Source organism: Rhipicephalus microplus, chromosome X (genome assembly GCF_043290135.1).
Source record: "Rhipicephalus microplus isolate Deutch F79 chromosome X, USDA_Rmic, whole genome shotgun sequence".
NCBI classification, from domain to species: domain Eukaryota; kingdom Metazoa; phylum Arthropoda; class Arachnida; order Ixodida; family Ixodidae; genus Rhipicephalus; species Rhipicephalus microplus.
The window spans coordinates 492,445,624-492,463,154 of record NC_134710.1 but is presented as its reverse complement, the minus strand read 5'-3'; the positions used below and the strand labels follow the sequence as shown (position 1 = coordinate 492,463,154).

Below are 17,531 nucleotides of genomic sequence, written 5' to 3'. Positions count from 1 at the left end.
TGACTGCTATTGATGTAATCCAAAGGCCAGTTTTGTAAAAGTCGAAAACAGCAGCTGGGAAGAGGCATGCAGTATTTCTGAAAATGAATGTGCTTGCCTCGTGTGGGTCCTTCAAAAGGTACACACTTAACCAAATCTCACCCTTAAGGGTGTAAATGAGCTTGTCGCCAGACGAGCACCCTTTGCTCCCTATTGGGTGTTCAAAAAATGGTGCTGAGAAATTTTAAAGTGTGTAACGAGCACACCCCTTGAACAGGTGCTGTGATGTCATAACACCCTTTCAAATGGGTGCTGGAAGGGTGCTCCTCATCGACGTACCAGTGGGCCAAATCTAGGATCGATGCTGGAGATGGCTAAAAATGCAGATTGCTGTATACTCTGTAGACCATGCCGAGTGACAGCCCACATACCATTTGTTAGTACTTGAACACATGTACTCAGTCGTCCATTCCACCCTGAACACGTGCACCATGCACGCGGCCAGCCCTCCACAGAGTGCCTTCCGCAGGCGCTTATAAAACTAGCACAGAAAACAGTGACAGCTCTAGGTGGGGCTTTTGCATCATCGTCTTTTGAAACACAGTGTCTCTGCAGTGAAGCTACTGGTAAGTTGGCTCCAGTGTTTTGCTTTCTCTATGTGTAGGTAAATAAAAAATCCAGCACTGTTATCGAGAAGTGCTGCAATCGTGCCTTACCCTGTCTAGGTGCTGTTCCTCGGGTTTTTGTTTTTTGCTGCTCTGGATAGAACAAGCTGCACTTACTGCACTTCTGAAGAACAGTGTCGAATTTTAGATAAGCTTTGACTGTTGCAAGAGCAAAGTTCGCTTCACCGCATAGGAAGTGTGATTTGGTGAAGCCGCCGTTCTCCAGCAGGCAAAAAAGTGGAGGCCCCACTTACAGCTGTCTGTATGTTTGTGTACTAGTTACCAAAGTGCCCTCGAGAAGCGCTCAGAAGAGTGCCGGATGCCTGGTGCAATGTTCAAGGTGGAAGTAGACAATATGTAAATATATACCTTAAAGCAAGCTATATTAAATAAATATGTGTGTTTCAATAACCATGAAATTGATCCCAGAGTGCGCATATGGCCTGTGCTACTCATTTGTGGTCCAGAATGAATGTAATCTATTCAAGGCCCCTTCCTGCACACATGCATGCACAATTTATGAATGTTTGGTCACCATACAGACATGCATGCCTTCAAATTAAAAATTCATAAGTTTCGAATACTGGTGAATATTTCAAATGCCATATACTCACTTTAAAAGACACACAGATAATATGCACTAAATACAGAACCTTACCACATTGCGCTCTTTTAAATTATGTGTAGCAGACGTGAGCTTTTATGCATGTGAGAATGCAAGATATTAGGCCCCAACAAAAATTTATGACAAATAAATTAACATGATGCAAATAGTCACTATTTTATTGTACATAGCATAAATCCAAAAAGATTGACAATAGTAAACATGAGCTATGACCTTCTGCACCGATTGTAATGGTGAGATCTTTGTGAGTGAAGATCAATCTTCGGTTTTTCAAATCTTTTTCTTATGAGTGGACATCTTTTTTGTGACGAGACTTCTTTTTTACCTTTTACCATTCTGATTTTCCTCCTTGCATATTAGGTAACAAATAAATTTTTTAGAACAACAAAACATAAGTTAGAGGCACCAGCAGTCCAAAGGTGCTTATTGAGGGTGTTGCCAGTGCCCACAAAATTGAAAAAGAAAATGGATAGGAAAGTAGGTGTGTGGTAAAACATGTGGGCTTATATAACATGCTTTCGTCATCATGCTAAAAGCCTTGACTACAAACTTGCTCAAGGCTCATTTACAGCTCTCCCTTTATATATGTGTGTGTGTTTCTAAACTTGTGCGTTACAAAATCACAAATATTAGCAAGGTAATGCAAGTGGTGTTTGATTAATATAATGTGATCATTCAAACACTTGCACAATTCATCTTCAGCTGCTTAGGCGACTTTGGTTCCTTTTACAAAAGTGTGATAAGGGCGCTCCTTCTCTACAGAACATCCGCACCCGGAAGCCTAAAATAAAGACAGAAGTAATCACTAAGAGTTTCACAAGACAGACTGTCCAAGATACAATATGCTTTGTCATGCTGGAGTGTTCTTAGTTCTATGTGATTAGAAGTCAGCATCAAAATCCACTTTGTTTTCTATGAAAAACATGCTTGTTGGAGGTTCCCTAGGCAAAAAGCTGTGTAAACAACTTGACAGTACCTGGGGGCCTACAGAGGGTAGCACGTACAACAGATTTCACATATAAAAACAAACAGCATAGTAGAAATGGAATATATATACAAGAAACATCTGAGCAATGACTCAGCATGATGCACACGTGAAACATGAGTTAGGTTTGAGTAAAAAAGCGATTCATCAAGTAATTGCGCACATTCAATTTGAACAAACCGAATAAGGCACTGAAGTTAATCAGGGTTTTTAAAGAATTGTAAAGTGCCAATAAGCAATATTCTAGTCTAGCTCTACAATAGTGTGTCATGTATGTAGTACAAGTATCTGCCTGTTAGGTATGCTGTAGTCATGAATATATTCAGCTTTTTTAATACCTAAAACTTAGTATGTTGTAGTCCAGCTGTTCATGTTCAATAAATAATTGTTTATGGTAGCGTTTAGGTTACAAAATTGATGCTAAAAATTTGGCAGACCCCACATACTTTCGGAATCGATGTTATGCGAAACACGCATAACATGTATTTTAATTTTTTATTGAGCGATCTGATAAAGTGGAGCTCAATATAAGTACAAATTCTCGCACGCACATACGTTAAATAGCCGCATATGTTTCATTTGTTATGGGGAGATGTTACACCCTTGACAACATTAGCAGTTATTTGCTGTTTCGTTACGATGCCAACAAAAACATGAATATTAGCCACACTGGAAGTGGTAGGCTAGTATGAAGCATTGGTGTTTCTGCTGGCACTCGCGAGGATGGTAGCCCTCAACACTGCTACACAAATACTTCACAGGATGGTGCCTGCCTACAATTGACTTTGATTCAACCTCACGGCTGCATCATAGGAGTGCACATGTAATGGTTATAAAATTTGATAGCCAGTACTGCAACGACAGTTGATGTTACACAAACATTTGAGACTATTTGAAAAGTATAACCGAGGCCGGGCATGGCTCTGTGGTAGAATACTTAATTTCCAAGCAGAATACTAGGTTTTCATTCCGGCTAAGACACTTGACTTTATTCTTTGCATTCATTTGGTCAATGCTGCCTATGTCAGCTTTTTAACATGATAGTGTTGAAGTGCTCGTGTCGCAGAAAACCCGCCGTCGGCATCTGCCTCGTTGGTTGTGACCGAAAAATCGTCTGTGCATCTGTGACCGAAAAATCAAGTTACCTGGTTTCCAGAAACTCAAAATTCCTACTTATGACCTAATGGAGGCGTGCTAATTGCTGCAAAATAAAACCCCCAAGTCGTACTACTAGACACTCAACACAGGGCTTAACACACGGAAGTCCATTGACATCAGCCACAAATTAACTTTTGATGTACAGCGCTATTCCTCTTCCACATTTCATGAACCACACAATGCCATGATAATTGTACCCTGGTATTTTTGGTGGGCTATATCGCACGAAAAATACAAGAATAATGTGGAAAGAATGGCATCAAATTTTACCGACATGTAATCGAAATAGCGACACAGGCTACTAGTCTTATTTATAATGCTAAGAGCATTTAATGTAAACGCAATAAAGATTGCTGGTGGCCTTATTCACTATCTAGGTATCAATTTTTCACTATCTAGGTATCAAAATTCTGCCATGTCAGTCATAGTTTACTGACATTGCAAGCTCAAGAAAAGTGTGGCTCTGAAGGCATCAACACAGCGTTTTGCCAGATCTTCTAAGAAGGCAGTCTTTAAAATTGCTAATGCTTCCAATTTTTTGATATAAATTTTGTTGTATAATTTCGCCTTGCATCTAAATGAACCTCCATCCTACTTGCTTTTTTGCATTCGTGCTCTCACTAACTGCTTACCTTGTCTTGTCAAGTGTTCGTTGACATAAATAGGACTACTTGATCTAACAGGAAAGGCCACTGTAGACAGACGTAAGTTTTTGTCTTATCCACAACATTTCATTTATAACATCGTTCATATAGCACTACTATTTTTTTTCAAACTAGGCTCGTTTGTTCCTACTCTGTCTGCAGTGTCAATATCATCACGAGTAATGGTTTTTCCATCATCGCACAAAAATTTCAGACAGCGTCAAACGAAAAACCTCATCTGAGATGCCTTTGATGTCAGATAGTTCAACCTTGAATACAGTGTAAATTCTTCAATTTTCATTTGAAGTTGCTTATTTTCAACTGGAAGTTTTTTGTGCCTGTTTCACGGTGCGACAGGCTCTTCATGCAAATCCTTTATTTCTAAAGAGAGCACGTTGACACTGTCACCACCTTCGTTCCACACTTCTTGAAGGACCAAAGTTCAGCATGAATTTTGTGCTTGAAATCCTCTGTTTACCATGACAAACAATTCACAGGAAACATTGGTACTCTTGCTTGGCAGGGGTGCATGCAGTAATACTAACACAATTAAAGCAAGAAATAAGTGCCTCACCAGTGCAAAAATGATTTTGGCAAGCACTGTGAAGACCACACACACTGCTGCCAAACTGAGGTGAATATGGAGAGCACGTCATATAAGTAGGCAGCGTCCAGTAGCTTGGTGAGGCACAGCGCATGAGCAGAGTGAACAGAGCTGATGCTTGAACAATGGTTCAGAGTTCGCTGGTGCTTGGGCTCCTTGACCTTGTCAGGAACTTTCCTTAAGCAGCCTCACTCATATGAAATGACAGACCGTGCCGAAGAATTTCTGCACTGGTGCAAAAAAAATTATTTTGGTGAGGTTTGTCTAGACTGCATGCGCAGCTTGCCAAATTGCAGTGAATGGCTAGAAACGAATGGCCAACATATAATTAGTGGCACGCAACTGAGAAATACAAAAAGAACATGCTGCAGTATAAATACAACGAAAAACATGCTGTTGCAGAGCTTTTCATGTCGATGTCATACATGTGAACTTTCATTCACCTTTATAGCTCGCTCATGCACGAAGATGATGTTAGAACTCTTAGATGAAGACACCCCCTTTTAGCTGTATTGACTGCGCATAATTAAGAGATAAGCAGGTGAGTAATGCTGTTGCTTGCAATCAATAAATTCTGTTCTTGAAGATGACCAAATATATGCACGAGTGCATCCATAGAGGCACATTTGCATTTCTGTAGTTATTTATTTATTTAAATATTTATTTATTTATTCATTTACTGTACCCTCAGGGCCAGAGGCATTGAAGAGGGGAGTGGGTTTACAAAAAATGGATTCAGAAGGAGAGTAAAGGGGAGTACAGGATTCAACGTTTACTGAATAATCAATTTTAGCTGATAACAAAGTTAGGACACAAAAGCAGAACAAAAGAGATCTAGTGTACATATTTTAAATAATCTTAGTATACAATTATAGCTACAAAACACTTCAGAACACGCAAGAACATAAAAAAATGAAAAAGGCACACGTCATAAGTAACCTCAGTTTACAATGTTCGTTAGTGCAGCGCGAAACAGCTGATAATCAGTAATCGCAGCAGTCACTCCAGAAAGCTGGTTCCAGTCTTTGCTGGTGCGTGGGACAAAAGATTCTGAACACGTTCTTGTTTGGCATATCGGTATACCAACTTTGTGCGCATGATCGATGCGAGAGGACACGTAGGACGGTGAAAGAAAAAGATTAGCACGAAGGTGGGGGCTGTTATGGAAGATTTTATGAAAAAGGCACAGGCGAAAAAACTTACGACGAGAAGAAAGGGAAGTCAGCTGCAACGAGTTTTTTATAGCTGTAACGCTTGCTGTTCGATCGTAATCGTGTAGGATAAACTGGGCAGAGTTATTTTGGACCAGTTCGAGATCTTTAATCAGATAAACAATGCTGGGATCTCAAACTGAAGCAGCATATTCTAATTTACTTCTAACCAAGTTCTTATACATCAGTAGTTTTAGAGAGGCAGGTGAGGAAGAAAAATTGCGACGAAGATAGCCTAACATATGGTTTGCATTGTTAATAATGTTGCTTATGTGAACGGACCAGGTCAGGCAAGAAGTAATGTGCACACCTAAGTACCGGTAGGATGAAACACAATCGAGTAGAACATTATTAAGATGGTACCAGGCAGGAGTGGTTGAAGTTCGACATACGCGTAAAACTTTACACTTTTTAATATTAAGGTTCATTAGCCAAAGACTGCACCAGTTTGAAATAGCGTTAAGGTCGTTTTGTAAAATACTAACATCGCTTGTGTCGTTAATTTCACGAAATATCACACAATCGTCAGCGAACAGGTGTATGTTTGATGAAATGCAATCAGTGAGGTCATTGATGTAAATTAAAAATAAGAGGGGGCCCAGGACTGAGCCTTGGGGTACGCCCGAATTAACAGAACATTCTGGAGAATTATATGAGTTGGCTGCAACAAGCTGTGTACGGTCACACAAAAAGTGTTCCAGCCATTTGAACACATCACGATCAAGGTTAAGTTTGCTAAGTTTCAGGAGCAGGAGATTATGGGACACTTTCTCAAAGGCTTTTGCAAAATCTAAAAAAATACAGTCCGCTTTGGAGCGACGGTCAAGAATGCGGTGAAGCTGGTGTGTAAAAGACAGTAATTGGATTTCACACGAAAATCCCTTTCGAAAACCATGTTGTGCATCCGTGAAAAATGAGTTGGATTCGAGAAACGTTACGATGCTTGTGTACAAGACATGCTCCAAGACTTTACAAGGAATGCTCGTAAGGGATATAGGGCGGTAATTTAAAGGAGATTCTTTGCTACCTGATTTGTGAACGGCGACCACCTTACCGATTTTCCACTGGATGGGTAGGGACCCGCTCTCAATAGATTGTTGAAAAAGTTTGGTAAGAAGAATTGAAGAATACGAGGCCGTACCTTGAAGAAATTTAGAAGTTATAGGATCGACACCAGGGCTTGAAGAGGGCTTAAGTGACTGTATTAATTTAGAAATTCCCCGAGTGTCAATAATAATTAAATTCATGAGTAGATAATTGTGCAGCTTTGGGGAAGGAAGAGATGTACTGGAATAAACCACAAAATTACTACAAAAAAAACCTGTTCAGAACAACCGCATTTACTGATAACCGCCTTACAACCGCCTTACAACTGCCTTTACTGATACCCATGTGATGTGTTTCTTAAGTAAATGCCATGCAATATGCGCCATATGAATATTTTATTACGTAATATTGCAATACCACTGCATATACTTGTCAGTATGCGCATATGCATCCACTGCAGGTAAAGCATAAAATTAAAGCAATACTGACACATGAATTTTTTTACCAAGGTAGTGGAGGGCTCCAGAAATTTCGACCACCTGGGGTTCTTTAACGTGCACCCAAATCTGAGAACACAGGCCTACAGCATTTTCACCTTTATCGAAAAAGCAGCCAGCAAGGCCGGAATATCATCCTGCGACCTTCAGGTCAGAAACCGAGCACCTTAGCGACTGGACCACTGTGACAGGACTTATATCTCCCTGTTCCCCCGTGTAGGGTGACAGACCGGCTTTGCTGGTCGGGCTAACCTCCCTGCCTTTACTTATCTACCATTTATTCTCATGAGTTCAACGAACTAAGCTTCCTTCAAACGGCTAACATTCGGACCTCTATAATTTGCCTGAAATTGAGTTCACTAAATGAATATTGTGTGCTGCATAGTGACCATTGATCTAAATTGTTCTGGTTGGCTAAAAAGGCACTACTCCTCACTTCTAATCAAACAGCACAAGCTCTCTAATGCCCATAGGGGGGAAAAGTGAAAACGCTAAGACAAAACATGAATCTTGAACCCCATGCCATCACAATAAAGCAGGCAAGCTTCTGCAATATCGACCGGCAACCAGAATCTCAGACACTGCAGATAGCTACATAACGTAGTGGTTTCCCAACATGATGTAAAGGCAGCAGAATCACATATTTCCTAACCTACTTCATTATGATAACGATGAGGCCACAACGTTATTGGCCTCTGTATGCTAATAACAATTTACCTGGCAAATCATGTGACAATAACATTCAATACGACGTCATGAATCTTGCATCCTACCATGTGGTCTAAGTACCAACAATGTGGTTTTAGAGACGTCGGTGCAAGCCAATAAACAACAATCACTTGGTGAACATTATTTTTCATATTATTCAATTGGTCTGATGCGTACATCTTCAAAAAAGGGCAGTTTAGATTTGTTCATTCTTAGATAAATACAATGTCTAAGTTTGCATATCAGCAGCAACATATGCACGCCTTAGGCACGCATACTGTGATGTATAACCTTATTGTGTTTTGAGCAAAAAAAATTGGTATTCATAGACTGCACATATCACAGGTCACTTGTAAATCTGCAGCGAGGTCATAAAGAATTTATGATATCAGATAAAGCGTTACACTTTTATTCGAAAGTGTCATTGGAAGTTGTGGTAGAACTTCGTTTTAGAAAGTTCGTAAACGTAAAGGTATTCGGCAAAGTTTTAACTTCAAAGTGGGCTGCAGCACCCACAATTCTTACAAACCAGAACAATGCAATGATAGGTGAACAGGGGGGAACAAGCAGTACCACCAAAATTGCCCTCGAACGAGTGAACCACTACTCAACCTAGCGCTTGCACAGCTAAGGTACGGCTATTCGGCCACTCATAGACAAAATCTAATGGCCCAGGCGTAATTGCACGCTTTGAGAACCACGCCTACAGCACGCTGTGTCAAGTTTACGCACACTTAGTTAAGCTGATAATATCACGATAATTTAATAGTATACGTGCCCGGTAGATTCAAACACATTTGGTCACACAGGAAAACACATCTATCTTATAATAGTCACACACATTTAATGATCACGTAGCTGTTGAAAAGAGGACGCGTAACATATAAAACTTTCTTCATATACTTCTTTGGCACAGAAAACGAACAAGGCCGCGTAAATACCAACGCGGACACCACGTTATTCTTCTACATTCTTTTAAATTAAATACGCAAAGATCTAATTCAACGCGAATCACCGGAATACTCCAACGCACGCGACACACAGACGACGCTTACGGCTTCCAGGCGCAATCCCCGAACGGCGTCCGATGGCATTGCAAAAAGATAGCGATTCATAGCGTGCAGAGCATCGCCCGCCGACTCACAGCCGCACAGCACACATTGCTTTAACCTCCTTCCCCACAGAAAAAATTCATCCGCGCGTAACGTCGCTGAGCCTAGACTTGAGCCTAAGAAATCAGACATGCCAGCAGGCTCGCAACGTTAATAACAACTCACTTATCGTCTACCAGCTCGGAAAACCTTAGTTCCCAACGTTATTATACTATAGCGCTTTCGGTGTTAACCGCGGGAGGAGCCGAGGACGCGAGGGGAAGCACAGCAGCCTGGATCGGGCACGCCACGGCCTTGGCCGGAGAAGCAAAAAACAAAGCGTCGACAGCAGAAACATCCACCTACCTTTTTAGTTTGGCGAGCGTTCGACGGTACGAAGCAGCCGGTCCTCTCTTGAGTATAGTGCATCTTCGTAACAAGCAGCACCGACAGAACACGAAAGACAGCGCAAGCACACTTTGAACAACATAAAAAATCGACTCTAAATGCTCGGCACACGGCCGTTGCGGCCTCCAGGAAGATACCGCCATTTCTGTCCTTCTGACGCCACCGATCCGCATTTGCGCACATAATCTTTTATATGATAAGTAAATAGATTGTTTCTGCTTAAATTTAGAGTAAAAATAGTGCAAATAGAAGATACGCTAGTATGTATTGCATAGAATATTTCTTACCTTCGAAAATGACAAAATGACATAACGCGTATTCGCGCGAAATTTGAAACGTTTGCTTGCTTGTGTATTTCTTTTACCGATACCTTGGTGACATCTGTACATTGGTTGAGTGGTTAATCTGGCTGTTAAAAACAGTGTTAAAGCGGTTGTATATTAGTACTAAGCACTGGCAGCAAGCAAAATTTATCACAACAAAATAAGCGTATTAGTTGGCAAACATTAGTTTCGCTGTTTATAGTAAATATTCTTTAGGAAAAGGTTTTAGTCAGGGCTCATTTCAACTTGCTTTGAAGAATATTTCTATGAACAAAATCAAGAAAACGTTTCTTTTGTGTTATAATAATAGAACGTGAAAGTCCATAGCCCGCCATAAAAGTTGGTAACACGCGTCAACTGATACATTGTAAGGTTAACAAATATTTGTACAACACAAAAACTATTTTATCTACCACGGCCTTGTTGTAATTATTTGCATTACCAATGTATGATTTATATATACTGTCATGGACGAAGCTTTGTTTTCAATGTTAGGCGCAAACGAGGCCGAGAACTCTATATGTGTAAGTCACAATCTTGTTGTAGCTCTACAAGCTGCGTACTCCGCCATTGGCTTGTGAACTTGTAGCGCATAGCTTGGTCAGCGCCGGCCGTGAGGCGACGAGAAAAAGGCAGCAAGAATGCAAGAACCAGTGCAGAATTCACGTTCAGCCGTGCACTATTGCTATTCAGATATCCGTTACTGTGGTGGGGCTATTAATGAGACCATGGTGTCTAACCAGTAGACCTCTAAAAGCTGTTGGTTATGCTCTATAACCACGTTACTCACAAAGATTTGTCGGCCACTGTGCACCTTAAGGAGTGCTCATAAGCACCAATTAGTTGTTGCACCCTTTTTGCACCCTAGTTTCCACCCTTTTGATGTGTTCACCCTTTATGTTCCACTTGTAGGGTGCTGAGACGCGAATAGGGTGCTTAAAGGGTGTACTTAGGGTGTCGGCACTCTTTTTGACACCCTTAAGGGTCATAATCGGTTTAGTGTGTATAGGCTGTTACGTCTCCGGTTAGAGGTTTGTGGTTGAAACTGAGCACTATCCACAAATCTGGTTAAATAACATGTCGCCAAAAAGTCGTTGGTCACTGAGGTGCAGCATGATACTCCAACAACACAACTTTGACGTTCGCTACAAAAAAGAAAACCTAAACGCTAATGCAGACGCATTCAGCCGTGCGTTTTAGTTAGTACCTGCTTCACCTTTCGGTCTTTCGCTGGCAAAACGGGGCAAAATTTTGCCCTAGTCATGTCCTTAGCTGAGCACTCTATAAAAATTTGAGTACTCATTTTAATAGTCTTGTGTCCCACATGCGCATCTTGATGTAGAGGGAGCGAAATTCCAGTACACACATAGCAAGGTATACATTGTGCTATATTTTGTCTGGTGTTCTCTAGTGTAACCGAGGGCACTTGCTTGTGTCGTGTGTTGTCTGTTGTCGAACCGTTCTTGACAAGTTGCAGAACAACCGACAAGTGCTGAGACCGAAAATCGCCGGATGAGACGAGCGAAGTTAGTTGACAAGTTTTGGCGGCAAGCCAGTGGAGCTGGGAACAGGCCTCAAAAATGGGACGTGTACGCGGAACCGAGCCTAAAGCTACATCCTCCCCATGGCCTTGAGGCGAACCTGGATGGACCTGGTGAACTAGCGTGCCCATTCGAGCCACGTGGAAGCGGCTCGTCTTTCCGGCGCATTGACTGGCGGCGGGGGAGCACACTTAACGTCATTGCCTCTGCAAAGGCAATCTGTGTCAAGGCCAGTGAGTGAGCCCGCCTGACGCCATCAACTTAACGACGTCATGAAGCGGAGGGCGCCAGTGTGTCTTACGGAACGCATGGCGAGCTCCCTCAGCCCAGGGGCCCGATAGCAGCCCGATTATGCAAGCGGCCCCATCTAGTCTGGTGAGCCTTACGAAAGGCGTGGCAATATTATTCGTCTTTGGGTGCAACCCAGCTCAGCGGCTCCAGCTTTAGAATCATGACGCAACCTAGTGGCGGGTCTCTATTGGCGGATTCTGACGCCCGGCGGCAGTTCTTATTGGACGTTGATGACGTTAAAGATGACCTTGGGCTTATAAAGAACCACCCGGCGCTTCGCCAAGCAGCCCACCTATAAGTCAGAGAGAAGCCGACCTATGCGTCAGAGAAGACATCTCGGCTCTTCGTGTCCCTAAGCTGTCGACCCCTGTTCCAAATATGCAACGCCTCTATTTCTATGCTGTACATAAACCTTGCCTTAGCTCACCTTCGTCGTGTCCGCTCGTCTATCTGCTCTGCGCAGAACTAGTCGCGAGCAGAGAAGCATACGCTACCATAGAGCCAGCGACATTGGCAGCGGAGAGTTTCATAGCATCGGCTACTCCGGGACCGTGTTGGCATCGCGCCTCTTAACAGTGCCTCTAGAGCTCTAGAGATCACATCGTTGGCATATTCTGACGTGTGGCCAACGGCGAAAAGGAGTGTGTCAAAAGGCAGAGTGGGTTCTCGCCCATACAGGAGAAAAAATGGCGAGAAACCTGCAGTATCATGCTGGGACCTAGTATAGGCAAATGTCACAACGGCGAGGGCGGAGTCCCAGTCACGATGATCGGAAGGAACGTACATGGCGAGCATGTCCGTGATGGTTCTGTTTAGCCGCTTTGAGAGCCCGTTGGTTTGAGCGTTATACGCCGTTGTGAACTTGTGCTTTGTAGCACAAGAGTGCAATATGTCTTACGTAACGCGATAAAAAGTAGCGACCCTGATCGGTAAGCAGTTGCCGAGGAGTACCATGGTGTAGTATGAGGTCTTCGAGAAGGAATTCAGCGATGTCGGTCGCACAACATCTAGGAAGGGCCCACGTGATGACTTACCGAGTGATGTAATCCGTGGCGACTGCTATCATCTTGTTTCCGCTGGCCGATAAAGGGATCGGTCCCAGTAAGTCAAGACATACCCTATAAAATGATTCGGATGGAATTTGAATGGGCTGAAGGCGTCCCGCTGAAAGGTTTGCTGGTTTTTGCGGTACTGACAAGATTTGCATGAGGCCACGTGACGCAATACACATCGGTAAATCCGGGCCAAAAAAAGCGACGTCCAACGCGGTCATAAGTACTTGAATCTACCAGGTGACCAGCTGTCGGAATATCATGCAACTGCGTGAGGACAGTCGGACGCATACGCTGTGCTATGACCAACAGCAGCTCAGGTTCGTTAGGATGCACGCTGTAGCGATATAATGCGCAATTTTGGAGCAGGAACATGCGTAGAGACGGAGGAATTGTGGGACTACTTAGCCGAAGGATTATATCTTATGTCTACTGGATGACGCCGCAAGAAATTAGCATCCTCATGATGGCGGCCTGATTTGTAGACAACCATGTAGGAATATTCCTGTAGCTATAGAGCCCACTGGTCGAGACGTCCACTAGGATCTTTTAAAGACGACATTCAGCGTAAGATGTGGTAATCAGTGACAACCGTGAACGGCTGTCTATACAAATATGGCCGAAGTTTAGCCACTGCCCAGATAAGTTCGAGGCGTTCGCGTTCCGTGATGGAGTACTTTCGTTCTGCTGGCGATAAATGACGGCTAGCGTATGCAATACGTGCTCGCAGCCATGCTGTTGTTGTGCCAAAAAGTCTTCGATTCCGTGGCCACTAGCATCGGTACGCGCTTCCGTTGGAGTGCATATATCTAGGGGCCGAGAATCGGTGGCGTCGTAAGTCTGGTCGTCAGTTCAACGAATGCTCTGGCTTGATCAGGTCCTCACACAAAAGTCACATTTTTGTAGTAGTTTCTTGAGAGGGTGTGTGACGTCAGCGCGATTCCGCACAAGTTTACGAAAGTAAAAAACAAAGGTCCAAAAAGCTTCAAACTTCGTTCGCAGATGTCGGCACAGGGAAATCCTTGATGGCACGCACTTTCTCAAGATCGGGACGAACACGAGAGGAATCAACAAGGTGTCCAAGGAGAGTGAAGTGCCGGTGGCCTAAGTGACATTTCGGCGAGTTGAATTTGAGCCCTGCTTTTAGGAAATCCGAAAGAATTGTTGAAAGACGCTCGAGGTGAGTTTCGAAAGTCGGCGAAAAAACAATGACGTCATCAAGGTAGCATAAGCAGATTGACCGCTTAAAACCGTGAAGAAGAGCGTCCATCATCCGTTAGAATATAGCCGGGGCATTGCATAACCAGAACGAAATTACTATGAACTGATATGACCTATCGGGAGTTACAAATGCTGTTTTTTCACGGTCCAGATTATCAACTGATATCTGTCAGTACCCGGAACGAAGGTCGATGGAAGATAAATAATTTGCTCCACTGAGGCACTCAAGAGCGTCATATATCGGTGACAGAGGATACACGTCTTTTTTGTAACTTTGACAAGATTTCTGTAGTCGACACAGAAGCGCCACCTCTTATCCTTCTTTTTGGCGAGCACAACGAGCAAAGCCAAAGGACTTGAAAAAGGTTCAATGATATCTCGGGCAAGCATCTTGTCGACTTTTTGCTGGATCACGTGTCACTCGGTGGAGGAAGTCCGATAAGGTCTCTGGTGTACTGGATTTGCATCACCGGTGTTGATCCGCTGCTTTACGACGGTAGTTTGACCTATGGGTCGGCCATGGAAATCAAAGACGTCTTGATACAACACAAGAAGGCAACGAAGCATAGACACATGCTCGGCTGGAAGATCAGAGGCAATCATTTTAGTTATGCCGTCTAGTGTACTGCCTGACTGAATACTGGCAGATGACGGTGTATCCTCTATTAAGGCGGAGATATGGTAGTCGCCGGCCTGGGCAAGGGTTGCAAGGGATATCCTTTGTGGCAGCACTTTAGAGAAAAGTCCAAAGTTCACACTAGGGATACTTGCCACATTGTCCTTAATTGTGATGAGGGTGTGGGGGAACGCAGCATTGAGTGAACACAGGATGGTAGGATTACGTTACATGATATAATCGCTGTCAGCCACAGGTAAATCAGAAAAGACGTTGATATACGTCACAGCTGGAAAAGATAGGTGAACCAAGTCGGCGGAGCATAGCTTTGGTGGCGCAGGATCAGGAGGGTCAGCGGCGTGTGGTAGGAGGAGCTGAACAAAACCAGCAGAACAGTGAATCATGGGGGAATGCTCCGACAGAAAATCGAATCCCAAAATTATGTCATGTGGGCAGTGGTCCAGTATGTAAGCAGAACAGTAGTACGACGTCCAGCAACAGTACCGCGAGCGGCACACATCCCAGTGACCACTGCTGTTGCACCATAGGCTACTCGGACTACAGTAATCAAAGCAGGAGTGAGCACTTTGTTAGTCGAGCACAAAGACTGGATTTCATGACTGATATGTGAGCGCTGGTGTCAATGAGTGCTGCTACAGAAGTACCGTCAACAATTACTTTCATCAAGTTGTTGTGTCCAGGTATTGTGTGTAGAGGAATTTCGGGTCGGGTCCTCAAAGCAGGCTCAACTCCTGGAGCTGCGCCCGTCTGTTTAACCAAGGACTGGCGGTAAAAGGGTGAGGGAGAGCGACGTCTGTTAGTTGAGCGCGACATGCGTCGAGGAGGTGACGGGGAACGGTTTGGTTGAGCGGTCCTGGGTGGCAAAGCAACGTCTTGTTCCAGGTGGATCGGTATCCGAGAATCAGTAGGTGGGCGTCGGGTGTTGGCATATTGCGACCATGGCTGCCTTTTCGAGGCAGTGTGGCAATGACGTGAAATATGGCTGACTCGTCTACAGTTAAAGCAGATCGGCCTGTCATCAGAAGGTTGCCATTCTGCCGACTTCTGGTAACATGGGCGGTTGTTCGGTCTGCGGGACATACTAGGTGTAGTGGGCAGTCAGTAGTCAGGTCGGTCAACGGGGCATAGCGTCTAAAGTTTGGCGTTGGCCAGTTTCTGACGATCAACTCTTTTGAACAAAGAAATTGTGGCGCGAGAGTCGTCCGGGGCGCGGACTTGGTTAGACAGTGAAGATGCTGCCTCGATTTTGTGGCACAATATTGTCGGAAGCATCAGGGGCTAGTGTCAAACGGACGTCCTCGCTGATAGATGTTGTAGCCGTGTTGGGAAGACGCGAAAAGTGTGGAGACATATGACGACTTTTCGCTTTTTCTGAGCGTCGGAATTTATTATTAACGTCGTCCATAGTCGATGAGTTTCGAAACACGAGAAGAGGGAACGTGTCATCGGCGATTTCTTCGAGGATGTGCGCGACATTTTCAGATTCCGCCATCTTGTCGTCCACCTTCTAGCAGAGGGCGAGCACATGTTGTATGTATGTAACAAATGACTCAGTGCAGGACTGGAGTCGGCACGCTAGTTCTCTCTGTGTAGCACGATGAAGCCCAATGGGCTTGCCGAAGATATCGGTGAGTTTCGGTTTACAGATGTCTCAACTCGTGATCTCTTCCTCGCGGTTGGAAAACCAAACTTTAGCTAAGCCATCAAGGTCGAAAAAACTTTTGGCCAATATGAGCGCCGGATCCCAGTTGTACAGAGCACTCACCATTTCGTACAGCTGAAGCCATTCCTCTACGTCAGCGTTGTCACTGCACGAAAAGGTGCCTGGGTCACGCGGTTGGGTCAGCACGACGGAGCGGTTAGTAGCGGCTGGATGTGATGCTGCTTGTTGCTGCGTGATTGGACAAAGCGTGGTTGGGGTAGTCTCCAAAGAATCCTCGTTCTCGTCTTCATCAGGCAACGCAGAGGCAGCCAAGGAACGTCCACTGCGTAGACTCGTCGTGGATGTTGACTGTGGGAAGACCCGCACTCTACACCAAAATGTTACGAGGAGAAGACGCCTGAAAAATATATTTACTTTAGATAAACAGACACGCATACATTATGGAGCCCAGTCTGCACGAGCTTACACTAAACATCGTCCTCTTCCCTAGTATGTTCATCTGTGATGCCCTGTAGAAATATTGACCGAAGGTGACGATAATGATTAAAACATTATTTTGGTTCACAGAAGATGTAGGGGAGACCCCGCGCCATCTGGCAATTTATCGAAAATAGTCCCAGTACAGATGACAGGCGCATGAAATGTCCATCTATTCAGTATAACTAGGCTTCTGTCCTTATCTGTAGTTGCCAACAGGTATCCAATTAAGTAGAAATATCACGCACATATGTATATTTACAGCCGCACAAATGTTTAGCTATGTATGTATGTATGTATGTATGTATGTATGTATGTATGTATGTATGTATGTATGTATGTATGTATGTATGTATGTATGTATGTATGTATGTATGTATGTAGGTATCTTAAATTAAATGTCGTTTTTTAAACTTCTACAGAGTACGTTTTATAAGCGTTTGCTTATCTTCGTTCTAGTTCTCTTTCTTTTCTGCGCGATTATATTTTGAATTTGTTTTCTACCGCAGAAAAATAACTGTCACCTTACACAAAATTTGGGTCTTCGATAAAGATATTTCATTTGCGACCGCACAGTCGTGAAAAAGAAATTGGGAAAAATGGAACCAACCAGCAAAGATTAGTTTAGAGCAGAGCTCCTTTACATAGGATTGCTTCTACACATTGCATTTGTCGAATACGTAGATTTCGACTGAACAATTACA

The 17,531-nt window shown here is 43.6% G+C and overlaps 1 protein-coding gene and 1 long non-coding RNA gene across 5 annotated transcripts in view; both read right to left on the bottom strand.

The window, feature by feature from the left end:
- Nucleotides 1–17,531, bottom strand: part of LOC119161647 (low choriolytic enzyme) — a 1,178,895-nt gene that overhangs the window by 724,779 nt on the left and 436,585 nt on the right. The gene's annotated exons all lie outside the window — the stretch shown is intronic.
- LOC142776726 (uncharacterized) lies at nt 1,410–17,285 on the bottom strand. Its single transcript, XR_012887763.1, has 2 exons — nt 4,631–17,285; nt 1,410–2,050 (listed from the first exon to the last, which is right to left on the bottom strand). It is a non-coding gene; the product is annotated as an uncharacterized LOC142776726 (long non-coding RNA).